Source organism: Mobula birostris, chromosome 6 (genome assembly GCF_030028105.1).
Source record: "Mobula birostris isolate sMobBir1 chromosome 6, sMobBir1.hap1, whole genome shotgun sequence".
NCBI lineage: Eukaryota > Metazoa > Chordata > Chondrichthyes > Myliobatiformes > Myliobatidae > Mobula > Mobula birostris.
In genome coordinates this window covers 39,879,499-39,897,335 of record NC_092375.1, presented here as the reverse complement: position 1 = coordinate 39,897,335, position 17,837 = coordinate 39,879,499, and positions in this window count along the sequence as shown.

The following is a 17,837-nucleotide window of genomic DNA, read 5'->3' as shown; positions in this document are numbered from 1 at the left end:
ATTTGTATTACATCTACACACTGTCCTGTGTTAGATCCAACTAATTAAAAGCGGAAGCTCAGGAGACTGGGTTGAATTGCCCTGTCATTAGGCGAGCATTAAATCAATAAACAGTGGCCTCAGCTAAGATATACTTGTACCACCTGTGATTTGGGTGAGAAACAGAGAGTTGCTGCAAAATGATGGCATGGACATTATAAAATGTCGTACAACATAAAAATATCAGCAAAAGACGTTTCACCATTATAACAACCACAATAGAGCTTTGTGACAATAGGTAAGTGTTTCTGTTCCATGTGAAGACTATAAACCAAACTGAAAAGATTCCAGGAAATTTTGGGTGAGTTACTAACAATAATGTGATTTTAAAAGTTGCTGTTTTATTCAAGAAGATATTTATGATAAGAGTTCTGAAGGGCATAATAGTGTCATCGGAAAATAATAGAATTGTCTATGTCAACCAAAATGGCATAGACACAGAAGAAATGGAGTTACATAGGACATGGATGGGTGCCAAAACAAAGATCAGTTCTCACACTAGGAGATTAGAGATATAAGGTCTGAAGAGGCTGGTTGGAGATAAACAACTTAGAGTTTCCAGGCTAGAGTAATTAGAAAGAAAAGGAAATATCCAGAATTAAGTGTTTGGAGGCTAGATTGAGGGGCACGGATGAACATCTACTTTTCAGGTAGAGAAAATCAATAAGCTGCTCTACGTAGTGCTTTAAAGTGAGGTTAATTGAAATGCGCAAAAGTAGGTGGCAATTTATGGAGATAAAGCCACAGAGGATTGCCTGTGCCTCTCAGCTATGTGGAGTACTTCGCCATGTCTTCAACCTGAGCCTGAGGCTCCGGAGGGTTCCTGTGCTGTGGAAGACGTCCTGCCTCGTCCCTGTGCCGAAGACGCCGCGCCCCAGTGGCCTCAATGACTACAGACCGGTGGCATTGACCTCCCACATCATGATGACCCTGGAGAGACTTGTTCTGGAGCTGCTCCGGCCTATGGTTAGGCCACACTTAGATCCCCTCCAGTTTGCCTACCAGCCCCGACTAGGAGTTGAGGATGTCATCGTCTACCTGTTGAACCGTGTCTACGCCCACCTGGACAAGCCAGCGAGCATTGTGAGGGTCATGTTTTCTGACTTCTCCAGTGCGTTCAACGCCATCCGCCCTGCTCTGCTGGGGGAGAAGCTGACAGCGATGCAGGTGGATGCTTTCCTGGTGTCATGGATTTTTGATTACCTGACTGGCAGACCACAGTACGTGTGCTTGCAACACTGTGTGTCCGACAGAGTGATCAGCAGCACTGGGGCTCCACAGGGGACTGTCTTGTCTCCCTTTCTCTTCACCATTTACACCTTGGACTTCAACTACTTCACAGAGTCTTGTCATTTTCAGAAGTTTTCTGATGACTCTGCCATAGTTGGATGCATCAGCAAGGGAGATGAGGCTGAGTACAGGGCTACAGTAGGAAAATTTGTCACATGGTGTAAGCAGAATTATCTGCAGCTTAATATGAAAAAGACTAAGGAGCTGGTGGTAGACCTGAGGAGAGCTAAGGCACCGGTGACCCCTGTTTCCATCCAGGGGGTCAGTGTGGACATGGAGGATTACAAATACCTGGGAATACGAATTGACAATAAATTGGACTGGTCAAAGAACACTGAGGCTGTCTACAAGAAGGGTCAGAACCGTCTCTATTTCCTGTGGAGACTGAGGTCTTTTAATATCTGTCGGACGATGCTGAGGATGTTCTACGAGTCTGTGGTGGCCAGTGCTATCATGTTTGCTGTTGTGTGCTGGGGCAGTAGGCTGAGGGTAGCAGACACCGACAGAATCAACAAACTCATTCGTAAGGCCATTGATGTTGTGGGGATGGAACTGGACTCTCTGACAGTGGTGTCTGAAAAGAGGATGCTGTCCAAGTTGCATGCCATCTTGGACAATGTCTCCCTTCCCAACATAATGCACTGGTTGGGCACAGGAGTACATGCAGCCAGAGACTCATTCCACCAAGATGCAACACAGAGTGTCATAGGAAGTCATTCCTGCCTGTGGCGATCAAACTTTACAACTCCTCCCTTGGAGGGTCAGACACCCTGAGCCAATAGGCTGGTCCTGGACTTATTTCCTGGCATAATTTACATATTACTATTTAATTACTCATGGTTTTGTTACTATTTAATTATTTATGGTGCAACTGTAATGAAAACCAATTTGCCCCGGGATCAATAAAGTATGACTATGACATTGCTTTCCTGATTATCCTATGTATCAGAATCAAAGCTGAGAGCAAAACACAGCTATACTTCATTTTATCAACCAGATTAGTTAATTGATGAAATAGCATTTTCCATTGGATATAAAATAATTTTGATATATTACTTTAAATCACATTTTTTTTAATGACAGGCTGCAATCATTGGGAGTGGTCATTCCTTGGTGAGGCTGCAAGATTCTAAAAGTGCTCTGGGTCTTTCAGAACATTTCGGCGGCTGCAGTCATTGCGATCTTTTAGGTACTCGGCAGAGGCAATAAAAAGAGGCTTGTAAGTGGAGCAACCATTGTTGGAGTGGACCAGTGTTAGAGTGGTCAGGCTTTGGCTCAACAGGCTTGGGTGAGAACAGGCACAGGTTAGAACTTAAGCTTGAGAAGTTAGAGATATAACAAATGTAGGCAGGATGGTAGTTCAGACGGTGAAATTCTCCTCCTATGGGATGTGGGGGTTTCAGGGTACCTGACAATCTCACTGATGACTACTTTGTAAGAAGTGGACCCAACTTCAGCTCCTGACTGACAAGATTAAGGAACTAGAGCTGGAGCTAGATGTACTCAGGACCATCTGGGAAGCTGAAAACCTCATCGATGAGATTTTACTGAGGTGGTCACACTCAGATTGCAGGCTTCAGAGAGTAGATGGGTGACCACCAAGGGAAGGAAGGAGAGTAAGCGGTTAGTGCAGTTTCCCCATGGCTATTCCCCTCAGCAACAAATATACCACTTTGGAAAATTCTAGATGGATGACCTGTCAGGGAACAGCAGTGGCAACTAGGTCAACGGCACTGTGCTCTGAGGCTCAACATGGAAGAGTAAAGTCAGGCAGAGCGATAGAGTTAGGAGACTCAATAGATAGGAGAATGCAATAGACAATAGGTGCAGGAGTAGGCCATTCGGCCCTTCGAGCCAGCACTGCCATTCACTGTGATCATGGCTGATCATCCACAATCAGTACCCAGTTCCTGCCTTATCCCCATAACCTTTGATTCCACTATCTTTAAGAGCTCTATCCATCTCTTTCTTGAAAGTATCCAGAGACTTGGCCTCCACAGCCTTCTGGGGCAGAGCATTCCATACATCCACCACTCTCTGGGTGAAAAAGTTTTTCCTCAACTCCGTTCTAAATGGCCTACCCCTTATTCTTAAACTGTGGCCTCTGGTTCTGGACTCACCCATCAGCGGGAACATGCTTCCTGCCTCCAGCGTGTCCAATCCCTTAATAATCTTATATGTTTCAATAAGATCCCCTCTCAGCCTTCTAAATTCCAGAGTATACAAGCCCAGTTGCTCCAATCTTTCGACATATGACAGTCCCGCCATCCTGGGAATTAACTTCGTGAACCTACGCTGCAATCCCTCAATAGCAAGAATGTTCTTCCTCAAATTTGGAGACCAAAACTGCACACAGTACTCCAAGTGTGGTCTCACCAGGGCCCTGTACAGCTGCAGAAGGACCTCTTTGCTCTTATACTCAATTCCCCTTGTTATGAAGGCCAGCATGCCATTAGCTTTCTTCACAGCCTGCTGTACTTGCACGCTTGCTTTCAGTGACTGATGTACAAGAACACCTGGATCTCATTGTACTTCCCCTTTTCCTAACTTGACTATTATTTAGATAATAATCTGCCTTCCTGTTCTTACCACCAAAGTGGATAACCTCGCATTTATCCACATTAAACTGCATCTGCCATGCATCTGCCCACTCACCCAGCCTGTTCAAGTCACCCTGCATTCTCATAGCATCCTCCTCACATTCCATACTGCCACCCAGCTTTGTGTCATCAGCAAATTTGCTAATGTTACCTTTAATTCCCTCATCTAAATCATTAATGTATATTGTAAATAGCTGCGGTCCCAGCACTGAACCCTGCAGTACCTCACCGGTCACCACCTGCCATTCCGAAAGGGACCCATTAATCGCTACTCTTTGTTTCCTGTCAGCCAGCCAATTTTCAGTCCATGTCAGTACTCTGCCCCCAATACCATGTGCCCTAATTTTGCCCACTAATCTCCTATGTGGGACTTTATCAAAGGCTTTCTGGAAGTCCAGGGGCACTACATCCACTGGCTCTCCCTTGTCCATTTTCATAGTTACATCCTCAAAAAATTCCACAAGATTAGTCAAGCACGATCTCCCCTTCATAAATCCATGCTGACTCGGAACGATCCTGTTTCTGCTATCCAGATGTGTCATAATTTCATTTTTACAATTGACTCCAGCATCTTTCCCACCACCGATGTCAGGCTAACCGGTCTATAGTACCCTGTTTTCTCTCTTCCTCCCTTCTTGAAGAGAGGGACAATATTAGCCACCCTCCAATCCACAGGAACTGATCCTGAATCTATAGAACATTGGAAAATGATTACCAATGCGTCCATGATTTCTAAAGCCACCTCCCTAAGTATCCTGGGGTGCAGACCATCAGGTCCTGGGGACTTATCAGCCTTCAGACCCAACAGTCTATCCAACACCATTTCCTGCCTAATATAAATTTCCTTCAGTTCATAAATTTCCTTCAGTTCATCCCTAGGTCCTTTGGCCACTATTATATCTGGGAGATTGTTTGTGTCTTCCCTAGTGAAGTCAGATCCAAAGTACCTGTTCAACTCGTCTGCCATTTCCTTGTTCCCCATAATAAATTCACCCGTTTCTGTCTTCAAGGGCCCAATTTTGGTCTTAACTATTTTTTTCCTTTTCACATACCTAAAGAAGCTTTTACTATCCTCCTTTATATTCTTGGCTAGTTTACCTTCGTACCTCATCTTTTCTCCACGTATTGCCTTTTTAGTTACCTTCTGTTACTCTTTAAAAGTTTCCCAATCCTCCGGCTTCCCACTCGTCTTTGCTATGTTATACTTCTTCTCTTTTATTTTTATACTGTCCATTACTTCCCTTGTCATCCAAGGCCTCCCCTTACTCCCCTTAGGATCTTTCTTCCTTTTTGGAACAAACTGATCCTGCACCTTCCGCATTATTCCCAGAAACACTTGCCATTGTTGTTCCACTGTCATCCCTGCTAGGATATTGTTCCATTGAACTTTGGCCAGCTCCTCCCTCATAGCACCATAGTTCCCTTTGTTCAACTGTAATACTGACACTTCCGAGTTTCCCTTCTCCCTCTCAAATTGTAGATTAAAACATATCATATTATGGTCACTACCTCCTAATGGCTCCTTTACCTCGAGGTCCCTGATTCTGTGAGAAAGAGTTGTTGAAAGCGTGTAGGTAGAGTTAAAAAAGTGCATGTGTAAAAAGACCCTGATTGCAGTTACATACAGGTCCCAGAACAGTAGCCAGGATGTGGGATATAAATTTCAACTAGAAATAGAAAAGGCATTTAATAAGAGCAATATTACGATAGTCATGGGGGATTTCAATATGCAGATAAATTGGGGAAATCAGGTTGGTGCTGGATCCCTAGAGATGGAATTTGTAGAATTTCTATGAGATGGATTTTTAGAACAGTCTGTGGTTGAGCCCACTTGGGAGAAGGTAATTCTGGATTGGGTGTTGTGTAATGAACCAGCTTTGATTAGAGAGTTTAGTGTAAAGGCACCCTTAGGAGGCAGTGATCATAACATGATAGAATTCCCCCTTCAATTTAAGAGGGAGAAGCTAAACTCAGATGTATCAGTATTACAGTGGAGTAAAGGGAATTACAGATGCATAAGAAGGGAGCTGGCCGAAGTTGATTAGAAGGGGTGACAGCAGAGCAGCAATGGCTGGAGCTTCTGGGGGCTATTTGGAAGGTGCTGGATAGATATACCCAAATATGAAGTATTTTAAAGGGTGGATGAAGCAACCATGGTTGACAAGGGATATCAAAGACAGCAAAAAAGTAAGAGGGGGCATATAATATCGCAAAAATTAATGAGAAGTTAGAGGATTGTGAAGCTTCTAAAAGCTGACAGAGGCAACTAAAAAAAAAACGAGAAGCGAAGAAAAGATGAAATATAAAGGTAAGCTAGTCAATAATATAAAAGAGAATACCAGGTATATAAAGAGTAAAAGAAAGGTGAGAGTGGATAATGGACCGCTGGAAAATGACGCTAGAGAGGTAGTAATGGAGACAAAGAAATGGTGGATGAACTTAATCGGTATTTTGTGGAACACACTAGCCTTATGCCAGAAATTTGAGACTGTCGGGCAGAAATGAGTGTAGTTGCTATTAGTAAGGAAAGGGTGTTTGGGAAGCTTAAAGGTCTGAAGGTCTTCTTATGGTCTTAAGGTAGATAAGTTACTTGGACCCGCTGGACTGCACCACAAGGTTTTGAAAGAGGTGGCTGAAGAGATTGTGGGGGCATTAGTAATGATCCTTCAAGAATCAGTAGATTCTAGAATAGTCCAGAGGACTGGGAAATTGCAAATGTCTCTCCACTCTTTATGAAGGAAAGGAGGCAGAAGAAAGGAAATTATAGGCCAGTTAGCCTGACTTCAGTGGTTTCGAAGATGTTGGAGTTCATTATTAAGAATGAGGTTTGGGGTATTTGGAGATGCATGATAAAGTTAGCCAAAGTCAGCATGGTTTTGTTAAGAGGACACCTTGCCTTACAAAGCTGCTGGAATTCTTTGAGGAAATAGCAGACAAAGGAGAGTCAGTGGGTGTTGTTTCCTTGGGTTTTCAGAAGGCCTTTGACAAGATGTTGTGCATGAGGCTGAGAGCCGATGGTGTTACAGGAAAGGTACTAGCATGGATAGAAGGTTGGCTGACTAACAGGAAGCAAGAGTAGGAATAAAGGGGGCCTATTCTGGTTGACTGATGGTGACTACTGGTGTTCTGTAGGGGCCTGTATTGGGGAGACTTCTTTTCACAGTATATGTCAACAACTTGGATGAAAGAATTCATGGCTTTGCAACCAAGTTTGCAGATGATAAGAAAGGTAGGTGGAGGGACAGGTGATGTTGAGGAATCAGGGAGTGCAGACTTTGACAGATTGGGAGAATTGGAAAAGTAGTGACAGGTGGAATAGAGTGTAGGGAAATGAATGGTCATGCACTTTGGTAGAAGGAATGAAGGTGCAGATTATTTTCTAAACAGGAAGAAAATTCAAAATCAGAGATGCATAGGGACTTGGGAGTTCTTATGCAGGATTCCCTAAAGGTTAATTTGAAGGTTGAGCCACTGGTAAAGAACTGTTAGCATTCATTTTGAGAGGACTAAAATATGAAAACAAGGATGTATTGCTGAGGCTCTATAAAGCACTAGCGAAGCCTTACTTGGGGTATTGTGAGCTGATTTAAGAAAGGATGTGATTACATTGAAGAGGATTCAGAGGAGGTTCATGAGAATGATTCTGGGAATGAAAGAGTTAATTTATGAGTAGATGTGGAGAGGATGTTTCGTAGAGTGGGTGATTGTAGGACCAGAGGGCATAGCCTCAGAATAGAGGAATGTCCATTTATAGCGGAGATGAGGAAGAATTTCTTTATGCAGGGGGGGCGGTGAATCTGTGGAATTCATTGTCTTGGCTGGTTGTGAAGCCAAGTCAATTAGTATATTTAAAGCAGAAGTGATAGGTTTTTGATTAGCCAGGGCATCAAAGGTTATGAGAAGAAGGCAGGTGAATGGAGTTGAGAGGGATAGTAAATCAGCTATAATGGAATGGCGTAGCAGACTTGATGGGCCGAGTGGCCTAATTATGCTCCGATGTTTGAAGGTGTTATGGTGAAGGCTGTGTCTGCTTAACCTCACTGACAACTAGCACCACTGAAATTATGGGGATTGTGGGAATATACTGAAGAAACCATTTAAAAATTGTAAATGGTTAGATAATGTGATTAAGTGAATAAGAATGCAAAAGATGTGCTCAGCTTTCTTTTTGTCCCATTTTCACCTATTTTTCATGTGCAATTATTTTATATGATACCTGAAAAATATTAATGTGTTTAAGAGGATAGAAAGCACATGTTGGAATGGGAAAACATGTTTCCATATCTGAAATTCTCTAAGGAGTGTATGTTTCATAAGCCAGCCAATGATTAAGTGCTGTCATGTATGAGGAGAGGAATGATCAAATGGCAAAACAACACCTGGCTGCTTTCAGCCACTTGGAAGCCAGTTAACAAGAAAATCATAATGGCTTAAGTGTGGTGATAGATCCTAAAAAGTGTAAATGAGCTCCTTAGGCGAGTGAAAACAAAAGCGTGCAAACAGAATTAATGCATTACTTGCAAATAGTTCTCAACAACCTCAGGTGTGGATGTAGCTTTTCTGGTTCCTTTTTATAATTACTGAAGTTTTTTAAGTATTGAAAAGGCATCTGCCTCCTTGGGAATATTTTTATTAATGTCCATGTCCAAAGCCTTATTTAAATATAACTATATATTTGAATTGATTTAAAATGTATATTTTATTTCTATCTTATGAACCATAGGGCAGACGTCTGACATGCAAGTAAATTTTGCTATCACTCATACATCACAAAAAAAACCTAGGTGTGTTCTGCATATAAACATGCAAATTAACATTTTGAACATAGAACATAGACAGGGACAGGCCTTTTGGTCCACTACGTTGTGCCAAACTCATCAAGCTAATGATGCCTAATCCATACTTCTGCCTACACAAGATTCCATATTGCTCTGTACTCTGCATACTCCTGTGTCCATCCTAGAGCATCTTAAATGCCTCCACTACCACTCATAGCAGCACATTCCAAATACCTACCACTCTCTGTGTGAAGAACGTACACTGCCTTCACATCACTTTTGAATTATCCCCCTCTGTTTAGATGAAAATGCAGTGGCATGATTGGTAAGCTTCTAAATGACAACAAAATTGATGGTGTGATGAGCAGTAAAGAAAGTTGCCTAAAGTTTTAACAGGATTTAGACTAACTGGTAAAGTGGGTCAAGGAATGGCAGATGGAATGTAACAAGTATATACTGGAGCAACAGGTCAACGGCAGATACCATCTCTCTGGCCATACATTCCTCCTTAGAACACCTGGAGAATAAAGACACATACGTAAAACTCCTTTTCATTGACTAAAGCTCTGCCTTTAATACTATCGTTCCAAATAAACTGATTCCTAAGCTCCGGAACCTGGGCCTTAGCACTCAGATCCGCAGCTGGATCTTCAACTTCCTCACAGACAGGACCCAGGCTGTAAAAATAGGGGACAAGCTCTCCTCTACAATCACTCTGAGCACCTGTGCCCCACAAGGCTGTGTACTCAGCCCCCTGCTGTACTCACTGTACACCCATGATTGTGTAGCCAAATTTCCATCGAACTCAATATATAAGCTTGCTGATGACACAACAATTGTAGGCCATATCTCGGGTAATGATGAGTTTGAGTACAGAGAGGAAATTAAGAACCTGGTGGCATGGTGCGAAGACAATAACCTATCCCTCAACGTCAGCAAGATGAAGGAATTGGTTGTTGACTTCAGAAGGAGTAGCGGACCGCACGACCCAATTTACATCGGTGGTGCGCAAGTGGAACAGATCAAAAGCTTTAAGTTCTTTGGGGTCAATATCACAAATGACCTGACTTGGTTCAACCAAGCAGAGTCCACTGCCAAGAAGGCCCACCAGCGCCTTTACTTCCTGAGAAAACTAAAGAAATTTGGCCTGTCCCCTAAAACCCTCACTAGTTTTTATAGATGCACCGTAGAAAGCATTCTTCTAGGGTGCATCACAACCTGGTATGTAAGTTGTCCTGTCCAAGACCGAAAGAAGCTGCAGAAGATCGTGAACACAGCGCAGCGCATCACACAAATCAATCTTCCATCCTTGGACTCACTTTACATCGAACGCTGTCGGAGCAGTGCTGCCAGGATAATCAAGGACACGACCCACCCAGCCAACACACTTTCGTCCCTCTTCCCTCCGGGAGAAGGCTCGGGAGCTTGAAGACTCGTACGGCCAGATTTGGGAAGAGCTTCTTTTCAACTGTGATAAGACTGCTGAACGGATCCTGACCCGGATCTGGGCCATACCCTCCAAATATCCAGACCTGCCTCTTGGTATTTTTTTTGCATTACCTTACTTTCCATTTTCTATTTTCTATTTATGATTTATAATTTAAATTTTTAATATTTACTATCGATTTGTACTCCAGTGAGCGGGAAGTGCAGAATCAAATATCGTTGTGATGATTGTACATTCTAGTATCAATTGCTTGGCGACAATAAAGTATAGTTTGTGCACTTTGGGAAGTTAAACCAAGGTAGAACTTGTATAGTAAATGACAAGGTCATTTGGATTATTGTAGATCAGATAGACCTAGGCATACTAGTAAATAAAATCGGAATCCGGTTTATTGTCAGTGGCATAAAATGTGAAATTTATTGTTTTGTGGCAGCGATACAGTCAGGCATAACAAGTTACTCTAAGTTACAATAAAGTATAAATAACTAGTACAAAATAGGAATAGTGAATTAGTGTTCATAGACCGTTCAGAAATTTGATGACAAGAAAGGAAGAAACTGTTCTTAAAATGTTGAGTGTGGATCTTCAGGCTCCTGTATCCCCTCCCTGATGACAGTAATGAGAAGAGGTCATGGCCCAAATGATGAGGGTCCTTAATGATGGATGTTGCCTTCTTGAGCTACTGTCTTTTGAAGATGTCTTTGATGATGGGGAGGTTTGTGTCCATGATGGAGCTGGCTCAGACTACAACACTGAAACCCCATACGATCCTGTGCATTGGCGCCTTCATACCAGTCTGTGATGCAACCAGTCAGAAAACTCTGTAGAAATTTGCTTGAGTTTTTGGTGACATATCAAATATCCTCAAACTCCTGATGAAATATTGTATGCCTTCATCAGGATTGCATCAATGCGTAGGACCCTGGATAGATCCTCTGAGATACTGAAGTCCATGAACTTGAAACTGCATACCCTTTCCACCACTGGCCCTTCAGTGAGAATTGGTTCAAGTTCATGGATAGGAAAGGTTTGGGCTAGATGCAGGTAAATGCACCAGCTCAGGAAGGAACCATGATTGGCCTGGATGAGTTGGGTGAAGGACCTATTTCCATGCTGTATAACTCTGGACTATAAACAGGTTAGTGAGTAGTCAATCAATCCATAGTTAATAATGCATGTAATGGATGTATTCACTATAAATTTGATAGCTAGAAATTCACTCCATCCTTGTAGACAAAAATAGACTTCTCAATGGAAATAATCCATTAGTCTTTTGTTCTTTTTTTGTTGCAGAAAATCCTTAGGACATATTCCACAGCAAAAGTAAAGTAATTTTAACTATTAGTCATAGAGACATTCTGTGCGCCACAGTTCCCAAGGCGTCATTGGATTATGCATAATTATACACTTGTTAAGGGCCCATAAAAAGGTTAGGATTGAGTGGAGCGGCTATTGTGTGAATGAGCCAGTACTAGAGTGGGGAGTTCAGGCTTTGGAGAGGCGAAGGCTGTAGGTAGAATTACTTTTGTTTATTTTTTCTTATTGCATAGTTAGAGCAGTAGGGATGCCAAGAAGTATAGTGGAATGCTCCTCTGGTGGGATGTGGGGAGGCAGGGAGACCTCCAGTATCCCTGACGTGCATCCAATTGCAACTTCTTTCAGACCTTGTTAGGGAATTGGAGCTGGAGCTGGATGAACTCCAGATTTTTCAGGAGGCTGAGAGTTGATCGACAGGACAAACAGGGCGGTAGTTACATCCGAGGTGCAGGACACAGGTAGCTGGGTGATCAGGAGGGGGAGTGGGGACTAGTTCAGAGTTCCCCTGTAGCCATTCCCCTCAACCACTGATATACACCTTTGGATTCTATTGGGGGTGGGTAGTGATGACCTTGCAGAGGAAAGCCACAGCAGTCGGGTCTCAGGCACTGAATCTAACTGTGGCTCAGAAGGAAGCTGGAGGGGAGAGATGAGGTGAACTGTAGTGATAGGGAATTCATTGGTTAGGGGAACAAACAGGAGGTGCCATGGAAAAGAATGAGATTCCCGATGGTGTTACCACTTAGATGCCAGGGTGAGGACATCTTCGATAGCGTCCACAGCATTCTTAAGTGGGAGGGTGAGCAACCAGAGATCATGGTCCATGTTGGTACCAATTACATGGGTAGGAAGAGTGAAGAAGTAGAACAAAGTGAGTTTGGGGAGTTAGATGCTCATTTAAAGTATAGGGCCTTCAGGAATGTGATCTCAGGATTGCTACGTGTACCATGTGCTAGTGAGGCCAGAAGTAGAAAGATCATACAGTTTAACTGGTGGCTTGGGAGATGGTTCAGGAGGGAGGAGGGCTTCAGATTTTCACATCCTTGGGGCTGTCGTACAGGGAAGGTGGGACCTGTACAGAAAAGACAGTTTGCACCTGAACTGCAGGGAAACTAATATTCTTGTTGGGGGGGAGGGGTTAAACTGGAGTTGCAGGGGGATGGGAACCAGAATGACAGAGCAGATAGTGGAGTGGTTGTGGGGAAAGATGTTATTAAGCTACATACAAAGTTGGGAATCAAACAATTAAGTATGGTGGGACTAATGTTCTAAATTCTGTGCATTTCAATGCAAAGAGTAATGTAGGAAAGGCAGGTGAGCTTAGGGCATGGATCAGCAGGTATAATTATGATATTTTAGCCATTAGAGAAACTTGGTTAGAGGAGGGGTAGCTCAATGTTCCAGGTTTCCATTGCTTTAGACGTGATAGAGCGGGAGGGATTAAAGGAGAAGGGGTGGCATTACTAGTCAGGGAAAATGTCATGGCAGTGCTCAAACATGACAGGCCTTAGAGTTCATCAACTGAGGCTATGTGGGTGGAACTGAAGAAGAAGCAAGGGATGACTACATTAATGGGATTACATTTTTGACCACCCAACAGGTCATAGGATTTAGAGGAGCAAATTTGTAGAGGATCGCAGACTGTTGCGAGAGACATAAGGTTGTGATAATAGGTGATTTTAACTTTCCATCTATTGACTGGGACTACCATGTTGTGAAAGGACTGGATGGGATAGAGTTTCCTTGATCAGTACATAGAGGTCCCAACTAGAGAGAATGCGATACGAGAACACTTACTAGGGAATGAGACAGGGCAGTTTACAGAAGTTGTGTATGGGAACTCTTTGTATCTAGTGATCATAATGCCATTAGTTTCAAGGTAATTATGAGGAAGGATAAGCATGGTCCTCAGGCTGAGAAAGGCCAATTTTGATGGTAATTGAAAGGATCTGGCAAGTGTGGATTGGAACAGGCTGTTTTCTGGCAAGAGTATACTTGGCAAGTGGGAGGCCTTCAAAAGTGAAATTTTGAGAGTATCAATTCTGTATGTGCCCGTCAGAATAAAAGGTAAAGAAAACAGGTTTAGGAAACCTTGGTCCTTGACAGATATTGAGGTCCTGGTTAAGAAGAAGAAGAAGAAGATGCATAGCAGGTAGAGGTAGACAGGAACAAATGAGGTACTTGAGAAGTATTAAGAAATGCAAGAGAACACTTAAAAGGACATTGGGAGGGCTAAAAGAAGGCATGAAGTTGCTCTAGCAGACAACTTGAAGGAGAATCCCAATGGCTTCTACAGATATATTAAGAGCAAAAGGATAGTAAAGGACAAAATTGGTCCTCTTGAAGATCAGAGTGGTCATTTATGCATGGAGCCGCAAGAAAAGGGTGAGATTTTAAATTGATTTTTTTGCATCTGTATTTACTCAGGAGTTGGACCAGAGTCTATAGAAGTGAAGCAAAGCAGCAGTGAGGTCATGAGCCTTCCTGTGGGAGGCTATTCCAGAAATTGCAGGGGCCCTAGCAGAGATATTTAAATCAGCCTTAGCGATAGGTGAGGTACCGGAGGATTGGAGGATAGCTAATGTTGTTCCACTGTTTAAGAAAGTCTCTAAGAATAGGCCAGGAAACTATAGGCCAGTAATCCTGACATCAGTTATGGGTAGATTATTCAAAAATATTTTAAGGGGTTGGATATATAAGTATTTGGACAGACAGGGACTGATTAGAGATAGTTAGTGTGGCTTTGTGCATGGTAAGTTGTGTCTAACCAATCTTATAGAGTTTTTTGAGGAAGTTACCTGGAATGCTAATGGAGGCAAGGCAATGGGTGTTGCCTACATGGACTTTAGCAAGGCATTTGACAAGATCCCACATCGGATGTTGTTTGGCATTCAAGATGAGGTAGTAAATGGGATTAGCCAAAGAGTTGTAGTAGATGATTTCCTCTGACTGGAGGCCTGTGACTAATGATGTGTCACAGGGATCAATGTTGGGTCCATTGTTGTTTGTCATCTATATCAACAAACTGGATGATAATGTGGTAAACTGAATCAGCAAATTTGCAGATGATACCAAGATTGGAGGTGTAGTGGACAGCAAAGAAGACCATCACAACTTGCAGTGGTATCTGGACCAGCTTGATAAATGGGCTGAAAAAATGGCAGATGGTGTTTAATGCATACTAGTGTAAGGTGTTGCATTTTGAGAGGACAAACTAGAGTAGGACTTACATGGTGAGTGGTAGGGCGCTGAGCAGTGTGGTAGAACAGTGGGATCTGGGATTACAGATCCATAATTCCTTGAAAGTGTCATCACAGGTAGATAGGGTCATAAAGAAAGCTTCTGGTACATTGGCTTTCATAAATTAAGTATTGAGTCCAGGACTTGGGATGTTACATTGAAGTTGTTTAAGGCATTGGCGAGACCTAATTTGGCCTATTGTGTGCATGTTTTGGTCATCCACCTACAAGGAAGATGTCAATAAGATTGAAAGAATGTAGAGAAAATTTGCAAGGATATTGCTAGGATTTGGGGTCCTGAGTTATAGGGAAAAAGTGAATAAGTTAAAACTTTATTCCCTAGAGGAAGATTTGATAGAGGTATCTAAAATTATGAGGAGTATAGAGAAGATAAATGGAAGCAGGCTTCCATTGAGGTTGGGTAAGACTACAACTAGAGGTCATGGATTAAGGTGAGAAGTTTAAGGGGAACATTAGTGGAAACATCTTCACTCAGAGGGACATGAGACTATGGCACAAGCTGCCAGTGAAAGTGGTGGATGCAGGTACAATTTCAACATTTAAGAGAAATTTGGATAGGTACATGGATGGGAGGGGTATGGAGGGTTATGGTCTGGGTGCAGGTTGATGGGACCAAGCAGACATCATGGCATAGACTAGATGAACTGAAGGTCCTGTTTCTGTGCTGTAGTGTCCTTTGACTCTATTCTATTAGACACAGCATGGAATCAGGCCTGTTGTATGAAGGTATTGAATGATAGATGGGAAAACTGGTGAATCAGGAAACATCAAAGGTTGTATTGACTGGGAAATCCACTTGTTACTTGTTACATACACCTGTTAGGGTGCATTCTCCAGTTACCTTATAAGGTAACAGTAGCCTTCAGCCAGGAGCAGATGTCATCAGGTGGCTCCCAATCTTCACCGAGTGTTTCGACCCTTAACCACGACACTCTCCAGTTGGTGGGCTAGCAGTGGTGGCCAAATCACTGCCCATCTGCTCCTGGCTTCCAGCTTCCTTCCTCTCGCCTACTCCAAATCCAACAAGAGGCTCGTTCTGCCTCTTCCCCCATCCTACGAGCTGCTTGTTTTTTGCTCCTTTTGTCCAGGCCCAGATCTGACAACAAATGCCATGCTGATTTGGCTGGGAAACCTCTTCAGCCGATCTCCACAGGGAACAACCATGCCTGCCATCCCTTGTCTTTACACTCCTGCACTAAGGGCTGGTACTTCAAGGCCTCTCTCTTGTGGGCCTCTTCCCATCCCTCCTCCCACGGCACAGTCAGCTCAACCAGAATTATTTTCTTGTCTTCGGTTGACCACAGTACAATGTCTGGGCATAGGGTTGTGTGCACCACATCTGGGAACTGCAACCCCCTTCCCACATCGACCCTCATCTCCCAGGACCTGGCCGTTAGCAGCAGATTGGGCTTTGGTTGTTTGGTTACGAAAGGCCTAGCTCCTTCTTTGATGAAGGTGGTGGCCTTCCTCAAATCTATTCCAGCTGTCCTCTTCTTGCGTCTCTCTCACTCTAGTGTGTCAGCAAGAGCCAGAAGCACCTTATCATGGCGCCTCCTATACCATCCTTGAGTTAGAGCTGTTTTACACCCGGACAGTGTATGAGCCAGTGTCCCCTTTTGACCACAGAGCTTACAGTTCGAGTCTACTCTCATCCCCCGTGTGTACAGACGTAATGGTGAAGGAAGGGTGTCATACACGGATCACAGGAGGAAGGAAATACGGAAGGGCTCCAGTCTCCATAACTCTGCCCATGAGATCTTGCGCTTAGGCAGATCCCATTTTGTCCAGGCACCCTGGGACCCTTGTTCCACTGCCTTTGATATCTGCTTCTCTTCCTCACGGCTGAATCAGGTGAAGTATAGGGAATGGTGTATGTTGTACATTTGTTGATTGACATTTAATACACGTTGAAGTGGTCTAGCAGCCAAGTCAATTATCAGAACAATTAGCAATGGACAACTAAGTGTGGTTTGCCAAAGTCATTGATATCCTGAGACAAAATTAAATTGACCAAGTAATAAAAGTGTTCTTTTTTCCATAATCAGACAAAATCATATCTTTTTGGAATCTGATATTGTGATTATGAAAGAAAAATTTATTTCCCTGGCTTTCATTTAAAATATAAATTCAACACTTTGCATTGAACCACCTCCTGAACCACTGACCACCAAACACATATATACTGATGGGCCCAACTTCATCTTCTTAGACTACCATTTGGAATTGAGAAAAACCCATTTCCCTTCCAGTTTTATGGGTTCATAGGAGCCTGTTGATACCAACATGAGAACTGCTGATCCTTTTGCAGAAGGGCAAGTGGTGGCTAATGGGTTGTTTGACTGGGTAGCTTGTGAGGTGCTATGCTTCATCCACTTCTGTTTTCTCCCAGTGCAGGGCTTTGAAGCTCTTTGTACCATCCCAAATGCTTCATCTCCACACTGAGTGGTCATGAGCCAGGGACTTCCAGGAATTAGTGTGGTATTGTATCTCTTCCTGGAAGCTTTTAAACTATTGTTAAGCTAACTAGTGTACTCAATGTATTCTTTTCATTCTCTCATGCACCATGCCTAATCATTTGGCTGGGAGAAAGCAGAACAAACAAAAAGAAGATATTGGAAATCTAAATTAAACGTAAACCAATCAGATGCTCTGAGCAGGTACGTAAGAATCTGTGGAGCTGTTATTTTAGGTGTTGACCCGGCCCCATCCATATTGGAAGTGATTATAAAAGCTGCTTCTGGATCTCTGTCCATGACGATACTGTAACTTTTTTATCCTTCATTAAACTCACTAGTGGCATACTTTGCCGAGAATATAATGCTTTTAAGTTTGACTGCATGATTGCAGATTGCTGCATGACTACTCATTAATAACTGCAATAGGTAAAATTTAAGACTTGTTTTTGTAATTTTTTTTCTAATATTTTTCAGGGGGAAGAAATAGTGTAGGTAGTGCTAAACACAGAAACATACTAATAACTTGGTAGCACTTTTTTTCCAACACTTACTTTTTACATATACTTCTTTTATTTGACGTAGGGTTATTGGACCCTAATTTTTAAAAATGTAACAATGATTTTTTTTCTTATTATCCTAGTGTTGGTAGT